This window comes from Sinohyriopsis cumingii, chromosome 5, assembly GCF_028554795.1.
Source record: "Sinohyriopsis cumingii isolate HCF-2022 chromosome 5, ASM2855479v2, whole genome shotgun sequence".
Lineage (NCBI taxonomy): Eukaryota > Metazoa > Mollusca > Bivalvia > Unionida > Unionidae > Sinohyriopsis > Sinohyriopsis cumingii.
Window position 1 is genome coordinate 6,516,040 of NC_142965.1, and position 19,557 is coordinate 6,535,596.

At 35.9% G+C, this 19,557-nt stretch overlaps 1 protein-coding gene across 1 annotated transcript in view; it reads right to left on the reverse strand.

Annotated features, from left to right (window-relative positions):
- The window catches only part of LOC149798570 (diacylglycerol kinase delta-like), a 241,883-nt gene that overhangs the window by 165,630 nt on the left and 56,696 nt on the right, over positions 1 to 19,557 (reverse strand). The window lies entirely within an intron of this gene.

Genomic DNA, 19,557 nt, shown 5'->3' on the forward strand with positions numbered 1-19,557 from the left:
AAGAAACAAGTATGGGAATGGCAGAAAAGCAATGCTGCATTTTAAGATATACCAAGATTAAAGAAGGCACATCGAACTGGACTTGCTTTGTTTCATAAATTGGAGAAAGAACTCAGTGGTTTTGGTAGTTAATGTTGACAAAACAGATACACTATAAAATAAAACAGCAATCTGTGTTCAATGCAAATGGCCACATACACCAAATACAAATCAGCTGATTCATCAAAGTTTGCTGCATCAGCTGTTCAGTGTTCATGTTTTATGAACCAGCATGGAATCTGTCTCAGGTAGCCAACAAAGATCGCACAAAAATTACCAAACGACTTGCGGAAAAAAATCGAACTGCATCAGAAGTTTATCATTCAACATAGAAAGGAGTATTCATTCCACCTATCGTAAATAAGACATCTAAATTATTATTGGTACATTTATTTTCATTAGACTTGACGATAATTTTATTTCAATAATATGGTTTGCCTTATAATAAATGCATTTAGAGCTTACCAGATGCATCTTTTGATGTCATCTTCAATTTGAGAGTCAACCTATACACGGGTCATGCACAGTTTACTGTTTTTACCTGTTCAGTTTTTGGGGATAGGATTTTGCGTGGATAGGCTTATACGCAAGTATCTATAGTAGTTTAAGACCATTGAGGCATAACGGCTTCTGTAAAGTATCATGGCAATCCTCCACATACCGGGTAGTTTAAGGGGTGACAAAATTGTGCTAACGGATAGATGGACGATGGACAATGGACACCAGGCATCAGATCATCCTGTAACTTATTCTGGTCTATGACCTGCAAAGCTAAAAACCGTCACATACATGGCCCTTTTGATGCAACCCTCAAAAAACTGAAAATGTGAAATAAATTTCCTAGCAGCCCTCAACAAACTGACAATTGTATTTCAGATGAGTTTCTCATCATTGGCTGACAATTGGTAGATATATGACAGGAAAAAAAATTTCACTTTTGGAACCTGGTACACCACTCCCTCAATAACTCGCGCACATCGGGGTACAGAAACATTGACCGCACTATAAGTGAGGCGCGAGTTATCGAGGGACCTATAAAATAAGCCCAAAACCAATAAAGTGATTGACGACATAACGGAAAAATATGGGGGGGGGGTAGGCAGATTATACTGTTGAATACTCACTTTATAATCGTTCTGAGATTAACTGTGAATAAATATCTCTTCATAACGGTGTACTTTATTATTTCCTCATAGGACAACATCAATTTTAGGATAAATTACAGTATATTGAGGCGATCATCGAAAACATTATTCCACGTGGTTTCCGTTCGCTTAACATGTGTACCACTTCACACATTGTGTACTACGTCACTAATTTTTATGTTGAATTGGATACATTCTAGTTTTATTGTTTGATCCAAATTAGACGTTTTTTATAGACAAAACATCGACTCTTTTCGAGAAACTGTGTCGATTGAACGATAGATAGATAGATTTGAATGCTATAGAAGTAAAATGGATACAAAAAAAACAAGGGTTAATCTGTACTAACATATTTAATTAGTCTACAAATTTAAAACAACGTAAATTAGAACGAGTTGATACTTGACAAATATCAATTCACTTTTTGAAAAAATCAGTTAATTTTTTTGTGTATGTTACTCATTGGTTTCTCTGCCGCCGAGCAAAATCCCTCAGATTTCTCAACTTCATGAGCTTTACTTAGTCAACATTTTGGGTCTCCAGCCACCTTATGGCAATATCAAAATATTTGATTGCTTCCTGAACAGAGGGGTGGGGGGGTGCAACATCTGCGTCTGCATCACTTTCAACACTTGTGTTACTCCAGTTAGAATCGTCTTCCGCTGCAAATTTGTTCGTTATAGAATTAATTATAGTTTCATCTGACATGTATTCAGCTGTGGGGCAATCATTGTCAGCACAAATCCATTCCTCCATATCATCAAGAGAAACGCCAATCTCAGAACCATGAGTCTGTATGAATTTCTCCCAAACAGCCTCGGCATTAATGACATTAGTTTCACTGAAACATTCGAAGTCACTATCATTGTCATTGTCTCTGTTACTGTTTTGCTTTACGTCAAAGGCAGCTCTAAGACCCTTAATCCAGCACCCCAGGTCTCTTGTAATCGATTTTTTTTTTAATGCAACAAACACTTCCCCAAGTTGTTGATCAAAACAAAGCCGGCATGTACATGTAATTAGGTTCTCACAGAAGTACTCACGGGTTTCGATCTGATGGTCGATTGACTCTTTTCATGTTTTCAATGAACAGAATGTGTTGTGATTATAATGTTTACACTGAAACGGAATTAAAGGATTAGAACGTGACTTTCACACAGGAAGACGTTTACTGGTGTTTATTTAATTCTCTGTTGCCACCTGTTAGCATTTACCAGAAGTTTTCATTGATCGCTATTTCACCAGACTGTTTATTTACAGTATACTGACAAATATTTATCATAAAAACTTACATAATATATGATATCTTTAAACAGAGGTCTCGCTAGGAATTTAAAAATGGGTCTTTCTGCCTCTGAATTCAATCACTAAATATCAGTACATTTTCTCACTCGGCCGCCAGTCAAAGCCTTTGAACTAGCCGCCTAGCTGTTGCATCATGTTCTTTTTTCTCTTTTTTTTTAATGTACTCTTATAAAATGGCAACAGTACATCAAAGAGTCTTTCAGTCACTGAATTCTGTCATTGTAAGTATCAGCACAGTTAACTGATCAACACATTTTCCCACAAAGCAGGTGGCTGAAACATGACCGGCAAATCTTTGAATTTTCCCGCGCACCTATTACATGTGTATGGAGGACTCCCGCCTCAGTGATTTTCTGCGTCCCAGATCAAAAATTGGCGTCCAAATACGCGTAATTAAGCGTTTTCGAGATCTCTGAAATTAATTTTTCTTTAGGACTTGCAAATTTCAAAATATGGATTATATTTTTACGGGCATTAATCACCATTTTCGATGATAAAATGAGCAATGTATCAAGGTTTAATTTATCAATTCTTGTCGTAATTTTTTCATGTTCAGCATATTTTAAAGATATTTTAAATACATTTTCTCTGGAAAAAATTGGGAGCCAAGACGGACACCGCATTATAAGCGGGATCGCGAGTTATCCGGGCGCGAGTTATCGAGGGAGCGGAGTACAAATTTTGGAAGTCTTAAAAGTCTATTTTAAAACTGCCTTTGGCTTAATGTCAATTTTGATTTTCTATTATTAATTTAATCAGAATGAAATTCTCTCATCAAGTTAAGAAACTAGACTTTGGAGTGTACATATAGATTTTATTAAACTTTTGTATAGTTATACTCTACTCCTGAGAAATCTGGGTTTAATATAGAGTTTGGGACAAGCCTAGGCTCGAGCTCGAGGCTCGATAATTTTGGAGCATTTTCAGGGGCTTGAAGCTCGACCAGCTTCGAGCTTACACTTAGAAAAATTCTCCGCTTTTTGATATTATCGGACCGGATAAACCTGTGCGATAATTAATTGACTGTGGGAATAAGCGGCTTTACAGATTCACACGGCATACGTTTCTTCATGTGTTGGTCGACCAGTGGGCGGTCGTTGCCTTGCAACGGTCATCGCTGGGGCTCCTAAGATAATAATTCCGACTATTATGATTGCGGCTGACTGGGAGAAGGGGTTTTTCAACTTCTGCAAGCGAGAGAACCGGTGAACTTCTCAAGCGTTTGACCTGACAATGAGTGGTGCCGGAGGGGAAGTAGGCGTACAACGGACGCCCGAGGGATTTCTTTTAAACTGATTTTTGAACAGTTCAAACAACATAAACGTGTTATCAGCGATTTTTCATATTGTATCTGCTCTTTGTTTGTTAATTTTTACTTATATTTTATTTCTAAAGCAGTAGCAATGTCAAAAAATAAGAAATCAGCTGTTTGGACTTATTTTAACAAGCGCGAAAAGGATAATTTCACAGCTTGCAATGAATGTAAGCAGACAATTTCATGTCCACAAGGAAACACTTCAACAATGCGTCAACATCTGCTTAGCATTCATCATATTGACGTCAACAAGGATGAGTCTGAAATAGAGCCAAAGAAAATGAGAACAATGGATAACTTTGTTGTCAAAACTTCACTGGAAGAAATAGTCTCGAAACTCGCTGCAGTCGATGGATTCTCGATTCGGAAAATCACTCATTCAGAACTTATTCCTCAATCACTGTCATTAAGAGGAATGAAGCTACCTGCTGATGAAAGCTCGGTGATGGCCCTTATTCGTGATTTTGAAGAAAAAGTGAAGCAACAAGTCATACAGGACATTAAGAAAGAACTCTCAGAATCAAAGAGATTTTCAATATCATTGGACGAATGGACAAGTATCGGAAATCGTTGATTTCTCAACATCAACCTTCATACGGTCTCGTCATAATGTATCAATCTTGGTCTTGTCAGAATTTATGGAAGTTGTAATGCTGAAAGAATGAATGAGCTCGTTGAGGAACAGCTTAATTCTTTTGGTGTCTCATCAAACAGGATGTTGTTGCCTCTACTGGTGATGGAGCAAGTGTCATGATCAAGTTCGGAGAAAAATCGCCCGCTCTGTATCAAGCCTGCCTTGACCACGGATTGCATTTGGGTGTTACAAAAACTTTTTATAGAGAAAATTGCTCAGGTCAAGGAATTTCAGTTTTTCACATGAAGAAACTGGACAGATTGATGATTTAAATGAAAGCGACAATGAATTGAGTGCTGAAGAAGTTGAGATACAAAGCGAATCATGGAAGGAAAACATAAACACTGTGAGAGAAATCGTTAAATTTTTCAAAGGCTCAGCCATACGATCAGATGCATTTAAAGCTAAAAGCTCAGAACAATTTAACAAAGAACAACAACTGTCCCTCGACTGCAAAACTAGATGGAATTCCATGCTAAAAATGCTAGAAATCTTTATTAAATTATACGATGTCACCAATGAAGTGCTGAGTGAAATCGGATCCGAGCATCTCTTAACTAATTTGAACATAGAATTATTGAAATCCATAGTTTTGGCGTTGAAACCGGTTGAGGTTACTCTAAATGCTATGAGCGAAAAAAAAGCTTTTTGAGAACCGCTTATGTTGCTATTAGCTTCATGAGGGAAAAATTGTCTGCACAAGGAACAGAGATCAGTCGTACTCTTTTAGAAAACATTGATCATTATATCGACGGTAGAGTTAATCAACAACTTATGGATCTTATGATTTCTCTGCACCATCTGGATAATGTTCCATTCAAAACTTCTATTGAATTAGCGACAAATTTGATGAAGCGGCTATTTCCATCGGCAAATACTGCAAATGAAGAAGCGCATGATGAGAAAATAACAATTAACCATAACAAGCTCTCACTTGAAGATGAACTTAGATTTCAATTGGAAGCTTCTAGCACTCAGGGATCTCTTCAAACCGATCGATTTAAGAAATTACGCCAAGAATTTTCCTTGTCAAAAAGTAATGGTGAACTGACTGAAAATGTGAGGCGATTATCAGATGCCATCAGTACAATCAAACCGACTTCAATTGATTCAGAAAGAGCATTTTCAGTTGCTACTAATTTCTGTACAAAATTGCGATCAAAGTTATCGGATAAATCTCTGCATGCTCTTGTCTTTTTGAAATACTATTATATTAACAAGAATGATGTTTAAATAGATTATAAAGAAAATTATTTTTCGTACTACTCAAGCTCGAAAGCTTGAAAAAATTATCGAGCTCGAGCTCGCACGAGCTTCAAATCCCCGAGCTTTCCTATACTCTAGTTTAATAGCTTTGTGTAATAGCTACAATTATTATAAATCTTCTGGAACAACGTATCTTATTGCACTGGGAAAATCAATATTAACATTCTGACTTGCCCACTTAGGTAAGCTGTTAAATTTTATTCATCTTGCCTGAAGTGAAATTTAAGAGGCTGTTGAAGAAAATCTTTAAGCATGAAATATCATGAAGCATTATGATGTCACGATTGTACAATGTAATCATTCATTCATGGCTCAAGAGACTTATAAATTTTCTAGCTGTTTTAATGGTTTTAATGCACATTTAAAAAAATTATTTGCTCTAAAATACCAAGGAAAGTTGATGCTTCCTTTCCCAAGGACACAAAGAGGTTTGCCTAGATGGGTATCAAACCTGTGATTCTTAAAGTAGGAGTCCAATAATCTGACAATCAATCTACCACAGCACCATTTTCTAGCTAGAATGGGTGAAAATTTGCATGAAATAAAAAAATCTCAATTTTCCCTGGTGTTTTACATAAAAATCTCTGCAACCAACATAAAAAAAATTATTTTCCCCTCAAAGTTTCACTTTTTTTTAGACTTTTGCTGAATGTAGTTTTGAAGCTCTGGTGATTGCAATAGGTGGTTTTATCTACAATGTGATGTCTATATACAGAATGATGTCTACATACATAATGATGTCTACATACAGAATGGTATCTACAAACAGAATGATGTCTACAAACAGAATGGTGTCTACATACAGAATGATGTCTACAAACAAAATGTCTACATACAGAATGATGTCTACATACAGAATGGTGTCTACATACAGAATGATGTCTACATACAGAATGATGTCTACAGAATGATGTCTACATACAGAATGATGGCTACAGAATGATGTCTACATACAGAATGATGGCTACAGAATGATGTCTACATACAGAATAATGGCTACATAATGATGTCTACATACAGAATGATGTCTACACACAGTATGGTGTCTACATACAGAATGATGTCTACATACAAAATGATGTCTACATACAGAATAATGGCTACAGAATGATGTCTAAATAGAGAATGATGTCTACATACAGAATAATGGCTACAGAATGATGTCTACATACAGAATGATGGCTACAGAATGATGTCTACATACATAATAATGGCTACAGATTGAAGTCTACATACAGAATGGTGTCTACATACAGAATGTCTACATACAGAATAATGTCTACACTGAGAATGAAGTCTACATACAGAATAATGACTACAGAATGATGTCTACATACAGAATGATGTCTACATACAAAATGATCTCTAAATACAAAATGATGTCTACAAACAGAATAATGGCTACAGAATGATGTCTAAATACAGAATAATGTCTACATACAGAATGATGTCTACAACCAGAATGATGTCTACATACAGAATGATGTCTACAAACAGAATGATAGCTACATACAGAATGGGGGCCCCGAGTGGCCGAGTGGTCTAAAGCGTTCTTCGTTACGGATCACTGCCATCTCACCGCTGTCTGCGTGGGTTCGAGTCTCGGATTCGGCTAATGTGGGTATGTGAGAAAGCTTGCCAGTAGCTTCTCGTGGGTCGGTGGTTCTTTCCCAGGTTTTCCCGGGTTCTTCTCCACCATTAATACTGGCCGCCATGTATAGCCAATCGCGTGCTGAAAAATGGCGTTAAACCCAACAACAACAACAACAACAACATACAGAATGTCTACAAACAGAATGTCGACATACAGAATGATGTCTACAAACAGAATGATGTCTACATATAGAATGATGTCTACAACAGAATGATAGCTACATACAGAATGATGTCTACATACAGAATGGTATATACATACAGATTGATGTCTACATACAGAATGATGGTTACAGAACGATGTCTACATACAGAATGATGCCTACAAACAGAATGGTGTCTACATACAGAATGATCTCTACATACAGAATGATGTCTACAAAGAGAATAATGTCTACATACATAATGATGGCTACAGAATGATGTCTACATACATAATGATGTCTACATACAGAATGATGTCTACAAACAGAATGATGTCTACATACAGAATGATGTCTAAAAACAGAATGATGTCTACAAACAGAATGATGTCTACATACAGAATGGTGTCTACAAACAGAATGTCGTCTACAAACAGAATGGTGTCTACATACAGAATGTCTACGTACAGAATGGTGTCTACATACAGAATGATCTCTACATCCAGAATGATGTCTACATACAGAATGATGTCTAAATACAGAATGATGTCTACATCCAGAATGATGTCTACACACAGAATGATGTCTACATACAGAATGATGTCTACATACAGAATGATGTCTACAAACAAAACGATGTCTACATACAGAATGATGTCTCATACAGAATGGTATATACATACAGACTGATGTCTACATACAGAATGATGGTTACAGAATGATGTCTACATACAGAATGATGTCTACAAACAGAATGATGTCAACATACATAATGATGGCTACAGAATGATGTCTACATACAGAATGATGTCTACAAACAGAATGTTGTCTACATACATAATGATGGCTACAGAATGATGTCTACATACAGAATGATGTCTACAAACAGAATGAGTGTCTACAAATAGAATGATGCCGACATACAGAATGATATCTACAAAAGTACAAACAGAATGATGTCTACATACAGAATGATGGCTACAGAATGACGTCTACATACAGAACAATGGCTACAGAATGATGTCTATATACAGAATGATGGCTACAGAATGATGTCTACATACAGAATAATGGCTATAGAATGATGTTTACATGCATAATGACAGCTACAGAATGTCTACAGCAGACAAATGTTTAAGCACCCTCCCAGAAATAAGCACTTTCCCTGAAATAATAACTGTGTGGAACATCATCACCCCTGAATAAGGTGTGTGTGCAGCACCCTCCCTAAAATAAGGGCTCTGTAAAACACCTTCCCCTGAAAAAAGACAGTGTGGAACATCCCTTCTGAAATATAAAGGACAGTGTGTTACACTCATTGAAACAAGGGATCCATGAAGAATCCTTCCTGAAAAAGGACTTTGTGGGGCACCCTATCTGACATAAGGACTCTGTGAAGTACCCTCCATGAAATAAAGACTCTGTGGAATGCAATGTCTTGCCCTTGTTTTGACCTTGGTCAACCATTTTTGATTGTTAATGTGAATTCAGTTATGGGGTTGTACCAAAACTTCAACTGAATGTTGCATATGAGCTATTAATATGTGCTAAAAATTTTAAAATCAGCTGTAATAATGAACCGCTTTCAACTTTGGGGGTGTTCTCCACTGGACGATTCAGGCAGGTGGGTTCTGTTGTGATGAGCCATAAGGATGTAATAATGATGTATGTGATCAATGCATTCTTATTTCATAATTCTTCATTCCTAGTTTGGAATGATATTTCTCATGTTATTATTAGCTCCATACCTGTCTGCACAGTGAGAAAACAGCAACAAAGAGGTTGATGACCCAAAGAGGCTAGAGGAGAGAGAGAGAGAGAGAGAGGAAAAATACAGAAATGGCCACCTAGCACCAATAGAGACTTGGAAAAGACTGGAAGAACCAGGTGATGCTGACATGATCAATCACTCAATTATACAATGCAATTTGTTCTATCAGTGTAACAGAATGGCTAATGGATTTCACATAAATGTTATAACTCTATTTCAAAGAGAAAGTGAATCATTCAAATGTCATGTTTGATTTGATTTGTTTATGTAACTGATTAAATTCTTATATATTACATATGAGATTCATGCTGTTCTATTCAATATCTCACTCAGGACTCTGTTATTCCATCCATTAATTTCATATTTTATTTTATTATTTACTCAGTCTGGACGATAGCACCATGGTTGATCATAACCTATTTAACGATAACCAAACACCATAAGTAGGGGGAGATCACTCATCATCTCACCACCTCCTGACTCTCAATTTGAAGCATTATATGTGCGGTACAATCATAATTTGTAAAAAGTCACAGTTTTAAAAATACTTAAAAATTTCAGAACTTTTTACTGATGCAGTGGTACTACTGTTAACTAAACTGACACAGAATGGAGAAAGAAATGCATGCAAATCAAAGGTTATTGCCTTCAAAAATATATAATAAAAAGAAAATTTACATTTTTTTAGTATAGATCCTGCAAAAGGAAACATTTCCCCCATGAAGTGGAAACATTTTGCATTGTCACTAGTGGCTTTGCGAATCATAACAATACAATGTTTCTACTTCACAGGTGAAATCTTTCCTGAAATCTACTCCAGAAAACTAGATACCTCTATACACTTATATTGATTCCAGCCGATTCTAAAGAAACAGAAAAGGTCAGTAAATGTTCACATATTCTAAACATGTTATTTGGCAAATCAAGTTCGGCTGTAAATGGGCCACTAGCTATCAGATCATAGAGCTGTTACAAAGTAGTCAATCAAAGATGTCAGGGCTGCAGTTTGGGCAATAAATTACACTTAGAAAACTATAACAGCCTCGACTTTTGTAAACTCCCACTTCCCAAGGTTACTGATTCCCACTTGAAAACTAGCTTTAAATGAACAGCTCCATAAATTCTGATACATATTTTGCACCATAGGTAGAGTACTAAACAATCACTGGAGAAATAAGACCATGTAATAATTGTCTAAAATTTGAACAAAAAACTTGCCCATGCTAGAAAGAAATAATTAACAATTCTGAATTCATTAATCATGAAGGAATCTGCATTAAATCACTTGTAACAATAAGCCATGACTTGTTGCAAATCTTACAATGCACATTTGTAGTCTGTGAAATCATACTATCCTTTACAACTTTCTTTCAATTCTTAATCGTGAGTCAAGTACTGTCTTCATGATTACATGGTAGAATCATCTCCATCATTCTTTACTTGTTCACATTTTGGTATAAGCCATGTTGATGGTTAGCATCTCCGACTGAAGACTGGGTGTGGACTCAAATTCTACTATCAGATCAGCTTGGACTGGATATCACAGTATGTCCGTGGTGGACTGGATATCATGGTATGTCTGTGATGGACTGGATATCATGGTATGTCCATGGGCAAGGTATTTTACTCTAATTGCTACTGCACTAAATACCCAACCTTTGTTACTGTGCTGTAAATCACCAAACCAAACCAATCACCTTCTGGATATGAAATTATTAAAATTTGTTTTAAAAAAATTGATAGGTCTTACGTTTATGCCATTTCCTTACTGGATGGACATTTACAAATCATTGTTATGATATATGTGAACATTCTTTTTCATTATGATATTATATGGCAGAAAGTTGTTTAACCAATGTCTGTGTCATTGCAAACAAAATTAATATAGTCTAGTAAGCAAACTTTTAAAAATATTATCTGTACAGTGAGTTTGACAAATGTAAGAAATTGTATTGCTGTCGGACAAGGGTCCCAGTTATGGAAATTGATATAACTTCATGAAGGCAGGTACAGTCCATCACCTAATGAACCCCTCAACTTTAATGAATGCATGTAAAGCTAAATGCACAAGCCAAGGTCAGTGAATGGGTGGATCACAGCAACCATTGTTTGGCAAGGTCTGAAAAAGCTCAGCTGTTGTATAACTATGGCATATGTCAATCAACTAGTTGATAAAAGAAATCTGAATGGCATCCTGGAGAATCAAATTTTCCTGGCCTGTGTGAATGTTTATCTTTCCTCTCAATGGATCACTAATGAAGTTTGCACTATAAAACATTATACATTTGAAATCTTTATAAATTCAATGTTTCTTGTAATTTTTTATGAAATTTTCACCAATAATGTACAAGTCCTTTATCAAGCAGCATTATTTTCTTTCTTTCTTTATAAGAGAAACACTTATCTTTAAATACACCATTGTGCTGTATTTGGCAAATCATTCTCTGATTTTTCATAATGTCAAGCGGTTTAAATGCCTCAAGTACACATTTCACAGGACTGCACTAAAACATGTAATTTTCCTTCACATACTAATTCTTATGGTCAAATGAATAAATTTACTTAAGAAGCAAAATGTCCAACTTGTCCGAGGTCACCAGGCAACGGATTCTTGTTACTACACCATACCATCTGAACATGAAAGACACATGCACAAAACTTTAGTGCAAAAATTAATTAAAGCCTGTCATTCATAAAATTTAGACACAATCACCTAGTTTTTAATGATGATGATGTCTCAACACAACTGCATGAACCGTATTAGCAAGTCAGGTTCTCTCATGGAATTTATGAAATTGTAAGGGTGTACATTATTACATAAATAAAATTACTGGTGCAAATTAAAGATGCAGAACATTTTGGTTTGATTATGCTAGTCACACTTTATCATGTTTATGTGTAACGACTTTGGTATTTTTATTGGGGGTAATCCGAGTCAAAGAATTTTGCCTAAGCACACAATACAGCAGCCAATTTGGCCTGTCCATGGAACACACATAAGATTTAGTGACACATTAGCCTAATCCTGGCTGCATAATGCTGATTAAAAGTTTAGTTCTACTAAAAATGTTTTAAAAAATCTTTTTAGGTTGATAAATTGTTCCAAATAAATGTGAATATTTAGTCTTTCAAGATGTATTGTTAAGAAACATCTGCAAAACTTATATATTTCCTGAATACTACAGTATAATATCTGATGTACTGCCTAAATACTACAGTATCATACCTAATGAATTGCCTAAATACTAGAGTACCATCATACTTGATGTATTTCTTGAATACTACAGTATCATATTTGATGTATTTCCTGAATAATACAGTATCATACTTGATGTATTGCCTGAATATTGCAGTATCATACTTGATCTATTTCCTGAATACTACAATATCATATTTTATGTATTTCCTGAATACTACAGTATCATACTTAATGCATGGCCCAAATACTAAAGTATTTTATCATGCTTGATGTATTTCCTGAATACTACAGTGTTATACTGATGTATTGCCCAAATACTACAGTACTGAATCATACTTGATGTATTCCCTGAATATTGCAGTTTCATACTTGATGTATTTCCTGAATACTACGGTATCAAACTTGATGTATTTCCTGAATATTAGTCTCATACTTGATATATTGCCTGAATACTACAGTATTGTACTTGATGTATTGCCTGAATACTAATAGTATCATGCATGATCTATTTCCTGAATACTACAGAATCATATTTGATGTATTGCCCAAATACTACAGTACTGTATCATACTTGATGTATTTCCTGAATACTAGTGTTATACTGATGTATTGCCCAAATACATCAGTACTTATCATTTGATGTATTGCCTGAACACTAGTGTCATACTGATGTATTGCTTGATTACTAGTTTCATACCTGACCAATTTCCTAATACATATTTTATGTGTATCCAGATTACATGAGTATCATACTTGATGTATTACTCAAATACTTCAGAATCATACTCGATGCATTGCCCAAATACAACAGGATCATACTCAATATATTGCCCAAATACAACAGTATCATACTTGATATATTGCCCAAACACTACAGTATCATACTTGACATACTGCCCAAATACAACAGCATCATACTTGATATATTGCCCAAATATAACAGTATCATACTCAATATATTGCCCAAATATTTCAGTATCCTACTTGATATGCTGCCTAAATACTACAGTATCATCCTGTTTCCTTCAGTGCAAAAGCAGAAGACAAGTAAGCCAACTCTATTTCAATCAGGGACAGATAACACCTGGTAACATGGACACGATAAGTCAGTTCAATTTTTGTTTCCCAATGTCAATTTGATACATATAACATTTGATAAATTATAGCACTGAGAAGACATCGGTGACTCCTAGAAGGCAGATTCGAGCAAACTGCAAATCAATGGTGTTTCTTCTCATCATTATATGTAATCAATCATATTCTATTTAAATTTTAAATTTTACCATTTTGAAGATTCTGGGTTCTTAATTCTCATAAGCTAGTAAGTAAAGTGATAATATGACCAAAAGCACTGTTCTCATTGTTTCAATTTTCTCTTACTCAAGTTCTAAGAAATTATAATTCTCTTATTATTAGGTGTGAAATTACAAACTATAATGTCATGGACTGTTCTTAGCCTTCGGTAGAAATTTATATCTAGTAATTAGAAAAAGGAGGTAATAATAGGAATTGTTAATTCTATCAACACTTTCTGTAATTATAATATTCATTTTGCTCCTGTAAACATTTTTCAATCTCATCTTCATGATCTACAACAATCATGTTTGAAAATAAATTTTTCATACTTTTCAGCTACAAACATTGGTTTTTCTGCATTTCTGGTCTGACATTCAAAATTTTAAACTGACTTTGTATCTGAATTCATGCACAACAATTTGAGCATGTTATTACAAATTCTTGTTTCCTATATACATCTCAAGTATATTATGAATACTATGTGTTATTTGGTTCTTTGGTCATTTACAAGACTTCCTATATTTAAAATACAGAAATTGTATGACAATGAGTTGGTAAGCTTTAATCAATTTTTTCTTCTTCATAAAGCAGAATAATTTCATGTTTGTTTTCATATGCAATTTTAAATATGGCTTGTTATATTGATTTAATAAATAAAAGCTCTATCTGCATTCCCAAAACTTTTCTTCTCTTCATTACGGATAGTATCGAACCTCTCCTACATGTGAATACCGCAGTTAACAGTTAATTAAATTTCCACAGGAACATGTGTGGACATCAATGTAATAGATCAATGATTCCTGACACATCTGAATAGATACGGGCAAATCACAATGAAATCCAATAAAATATAAAACTAAAACATGAACGTCACTTAATAAGTCTTTTAAATCAGCATTTCTTTCATAGTGTTTTCACCAGTAGGCATTTATTACATCTTGATTGATATTTAGTTGCGTACTGTGCCATTGGAAAAATATTTTTGTTCAAGAAAATCTTACAAAATATAATGATTTCCTTTCAAAACCTTCAAATAAAATGATGACGATTTCAAATTTCTGCTGGCTGACTGACATTCCAATCACAAAACTAACAGGCTTTCATTTACCAATTTTGTCGTGATTTTTTAATGCAAAGCAAATAAAAGCCTATTCTTGGCCTTTTTTAAAACAATAAAAATGGGATCCACACCTGCTTCTGTGTGTAATAATTGGGTTTGCAAATAATTTAGGCATTCTAAAATTAAAGATCAGCACACATATAAACTCATCAAGAATCAAATGAATGGAATGAAGAATAGTAAGTGTTAACAAGTACGAGTTTATGAAAAGAGCCAATAATCACTTATAACAAATATATTAATTATGAAATAAAATCAACTATCCATTCTCAGAATCATGGCATTTGAATCCGATTAATCTGGTGTGACATTTGGACACGAACGTTACAAAGCAATCTCTGGGTATTTACATCCAATTAGCTAATGAACATTTGACGAGGAGGATGCTTCAGGTAATTAGGGCATGTTACAAAGCATTGTTCACTACTGTCAACCATTTCTAAGGATGACAATATCCAAGTAATTAAGGTACAGCTGGTAACAAATTAAGATGCCTGTGCATGTTAGATTACCATATGTACTCATTTTTAAGTTGAGTCAAATTGCAAAAAGAAAAAATTATTCTGATCTGATACAGTATAACATGCTTACAGATCAGAGTCTATGTTACTTGTTCTACTAATTACTCCTAACAAACCACACAGACCCAGATCTGCCAACCCACACCAAATACACTTTTAGAAAAACAGGGTGTCATTTCTATGCTCTAACCAGCCATACATGCTGGGATGGGGCTAAGGAATGTCAACAAAGCCAACATATATGACTGCAGATATGGATCTGTATAGTTTGCAGTTGGCCTTTGCTTATAAGTGAGTATATACGGTACTGGAAAAACTACCAGTACTTAAAGGATAAGAACCTTGGTGGGCGGACAATCAATTGACATCCAGCTGCTGTAGTACAAAATAAAGCGATAGAGTTGTAGAAAACAAACTGAAAGGAAAGAAGGTAGTTATACTTTCAGAATACAACCAACAGAATTAATCTGATATTATAAAGTCCATGTATTTTCAATCTGGCATTATAAAGTCCATATATTTTCAATCTGGCATTATAAAGTCCATATATTTTCAATCTGGCATTATAAAGTCCATATATTTTCAATCTGGCATTATAAAGTCCATATATTTTCAATCTGGCATTATAAAGTCCATATATTTTCTATCTGGCATTATAAAGTCCATATATTTTCAATCTGGCATTATAAAGTCCATATATTTTCAATAACATCATGACCTCTTGACTTTGGGGCATATAGTGTCATTACATTTCCTAACCACATATGGATGTCCTCACAAATAAGTGCATTTCTTTATTTTCATCAAATCCTGGTCATTCTAGACATCCTTGTAAGACAAAACCAGTATGATTACTCTCCATTACCTACTGTAAATGTTATTCAGGTGCTCAGATGAGTCCATATTTCCTGTGAATAAACATATTTGACCGTTAAACCCCCCTCCACCCCCATGAGTTGCATCCTGGATCCAATAATTAACAGCCACTCACAATCAAAGTACAAATGTACAATAGATGGGGTACTGGTTAAAAGACCTGAACACTACGGGACTGGTAAGCTCTCTTCATAGTAAATGCAATCCACCTAGAAATGGTGGAGGCTGAAATATTAGCTGAACCTTTAATTTGCAGGAAAAGACATTGCCTTTAACCAAGTGAGAAAGGAGTAAGATATCTGGTTTCAAGTTTGCCCCAGAAAATGTCTCCAAACTGGGGAAAAATCTAAACCTGTAGGTATGGGACACAGATTATTAAGGTATGGGACACAGATTATTAAGGTATGGGACACAGATTATTAAGCATGAGTTGGTAAACCTCATTCATTCCTTCATCAAATGATCAGGATTCCTCTTCCTCTTCATGTCTAACACTGGGAGGCAGGACTTAGTGTGACCCAGTCTCTCTCTGCTAGGGCAAAACTTTGTGGGAGGAGAAACTTGCCCTGGTAACCATTCCTGTGGAGTTAACAGACTGTTACAAGCAATGGCCTCCATTGGTGGCTGAGGGTGACCCTCTGCCTGCTTAGAGTACTTTGGGAAAGAAAGTCCACCCTCCCTCTGTTTAGACCTCATAAGACAAAGTAGGTCTAAAACCGTAAGACACAACGTCCATGGCTCTGTGTAGGAAAAGGGCCTAATGCACTGCTATGGAGGAAGGCCCCAAATCCCTGTAATCCAATTCCCACCCACCCCTGCAGGACAAAACAGTAGCCTGGAGATGAGGGAAGACTTGGCCCAATCCCTATGCGTTTAGTGTAGTGCCACCAAAGACTGGTGCCCTGTGACTGGGTCCCAGTGCCCAGTCATCAGGCATAAATTTGTTAGGCAACTCAGAGCTGTAGGAAGACCCTTCCCCAGACACCTGACAGAATTAGATCTGATATCTGAGCACAATCCCATTGCCAACAACACGCCCTGAAGTTTGAAAGGGTGCTACTCCCTCTTATGGGGGATTGCTACTCATGGGAGGGGGGGCAACTCTCTACCCTTCTGGACAAAGGAGGGTGCTGCTCCTCAATAAGGGGAGGGCACATCTCTTTTTCTTTTTTAGTGCTGGGATGGGTTCACTTTCAGCTGTTGGCAAGTAGAGTGTACTGCTGCTCCTATATCATGGGGGGGGGGGGCACAACTCACTCTTTGCCTATTTGGACAAAAGCGGGTGCAGCCCCCATGCTACTCCACCCCAAGGGTAGGATGTGACTCACTCTGTCCTAGTGGAAAAGAGTGTGCTGCTCCTACCTCATAGGAGAGTGCAACTTGCTCTGGACCCTCAAAGAATGGGGAAGGTGCTGCTGCTCTGTAACAAGAGGATGCAACTCACCCATTTGTAATCTCACTTGGAAGGAGGTCCACTAACCTTAAGATCACCTATCTTAGGAGGGTCCCACTAACCCTAAGAGTCTCCAAAGAAATTATGGTAAACTTCTTCTGAGACCAGAGGAACCCAAAGAAGGAAAACACATTTAATTCTGCAAAAAATGAGGAAGGAACTCTCTTCCTTCTTTACATAATACCACATTTGGCCTGGTACAGTGCTAAAAAATCTGATTCCCTGATGCCTGGGGCCTCCCTAATTTCAGATCGGGCTCCTCCTGTATTCTAAGTGAAGTGCCCATTGGGCTTGTCCCAAGAAATCTAATTTACCTGAGAAGACATCAATCTCGCTGATGAAATGTGGAAATTATTTTCAAAATGTTGACTTCCCATAACATGGAATGTCATGTTAAAAACACACATTTTTACTCCTAAAACCCCTGACACGATTGTTTCAAAACATAATTTTCAGTAATCTTTGATAAAAGAAAGAGAAAAAAACACCAGTATCAGTGTATCACCTTGCAATGAATGACTGAGAGTCAAAAATCCCCTTGTTGTCAGAATTGGGGTCAGACTATGTAAAAAAACAAACTTAGGTATCAAAACTAGGGGTCAAATTAAAATTTTGGGGGTCCCTGAAGCATAACTGAGGGTAAAGGGGAAACAATGAGTATGTATGCTCATTACATGTAGCATGTCTAAACGGTAAACAATCTTGATTGGAGCTGATGTAAAACTATCCTTTGGGCAATTTAAATAGAGGCAATTGAAAGGCATAGTGGTCAGGTATAAGCCACAATTTCATTTATTACTTAACTGGCTCAAAATAGTGTGATGTGTTTGAAGACTGCAGTGAGTGAGCCCACAGTGCTAATTTGCATAGGCCAAAAATTTACGAAGTGGAACAACCCAATATTGGTAAATCAAACAGATGCTATATGTGTGTAGGCAAAAAAAGTTATTACATATGATTGCCTTGAATGAGAATGTTTAAGCCATCTGTATTAAAGATTACTGACAGCCGCAACGTTTCTTTGAAGTCGGACTTTATTCCATATATTCAATGGAATGCATGATTATTTTATTTGTCAGAATCTTGTTCAAGTGTTATTCATTTCTGAAGGTGATTTAGGAAACAAAATTAAATTTCAGAACTCTTGGGTAATGGAGTTTTACTTGTGAAGCTTGACTGCAAAAAAAAGGGGCAGAGGCCATTTAATTCTTGCACATATTGCAAACAACATATCGATATATTTTATTCCTGTGTGTACCATGTCTGTGGAAATATGGGCTCCACCTGTACATAACACATTCAATATAGTGAATTGAACATTTTGATTAGTTCTTTTGATTAATATTCATTATCCTTTTTAAAATACTTACTACTAATTGAACTATGCTTTTCAGGATGATTTTAGCCATGAAATATGATTGGTTGAAAGAAATAATAAGCAAAAGCTTGTGTCGATAAAGTGTTACCACCCACACTGGACAGGGGCATTAGTCCAGGGTTGTAGAATTTTAGTCAAGGCTTGTGAAATTTTTTTAGTCACCAGGCTGGGGCCTGTGTCTAAAAAATTTATCTGCGCACTGCTGGTACCAGACCCCAACCAACTAGAGATAGGCAAGTGGAGTGGTATCACCCACCCAGACACTGGCTAGTCATGAAAGAGAAAGCTGTAAAGATGCATTTAAATACTTCTACACAAGTAAATGTACAAAGGTATGTACATGGATCAAGTCTATACTAATATAATAACAGCAAGAACTCAACTTTCCAAACTTTTGTCTTAGAGACAAAAAACAATCATCGATGTTTCATTGCAAAAAGGAA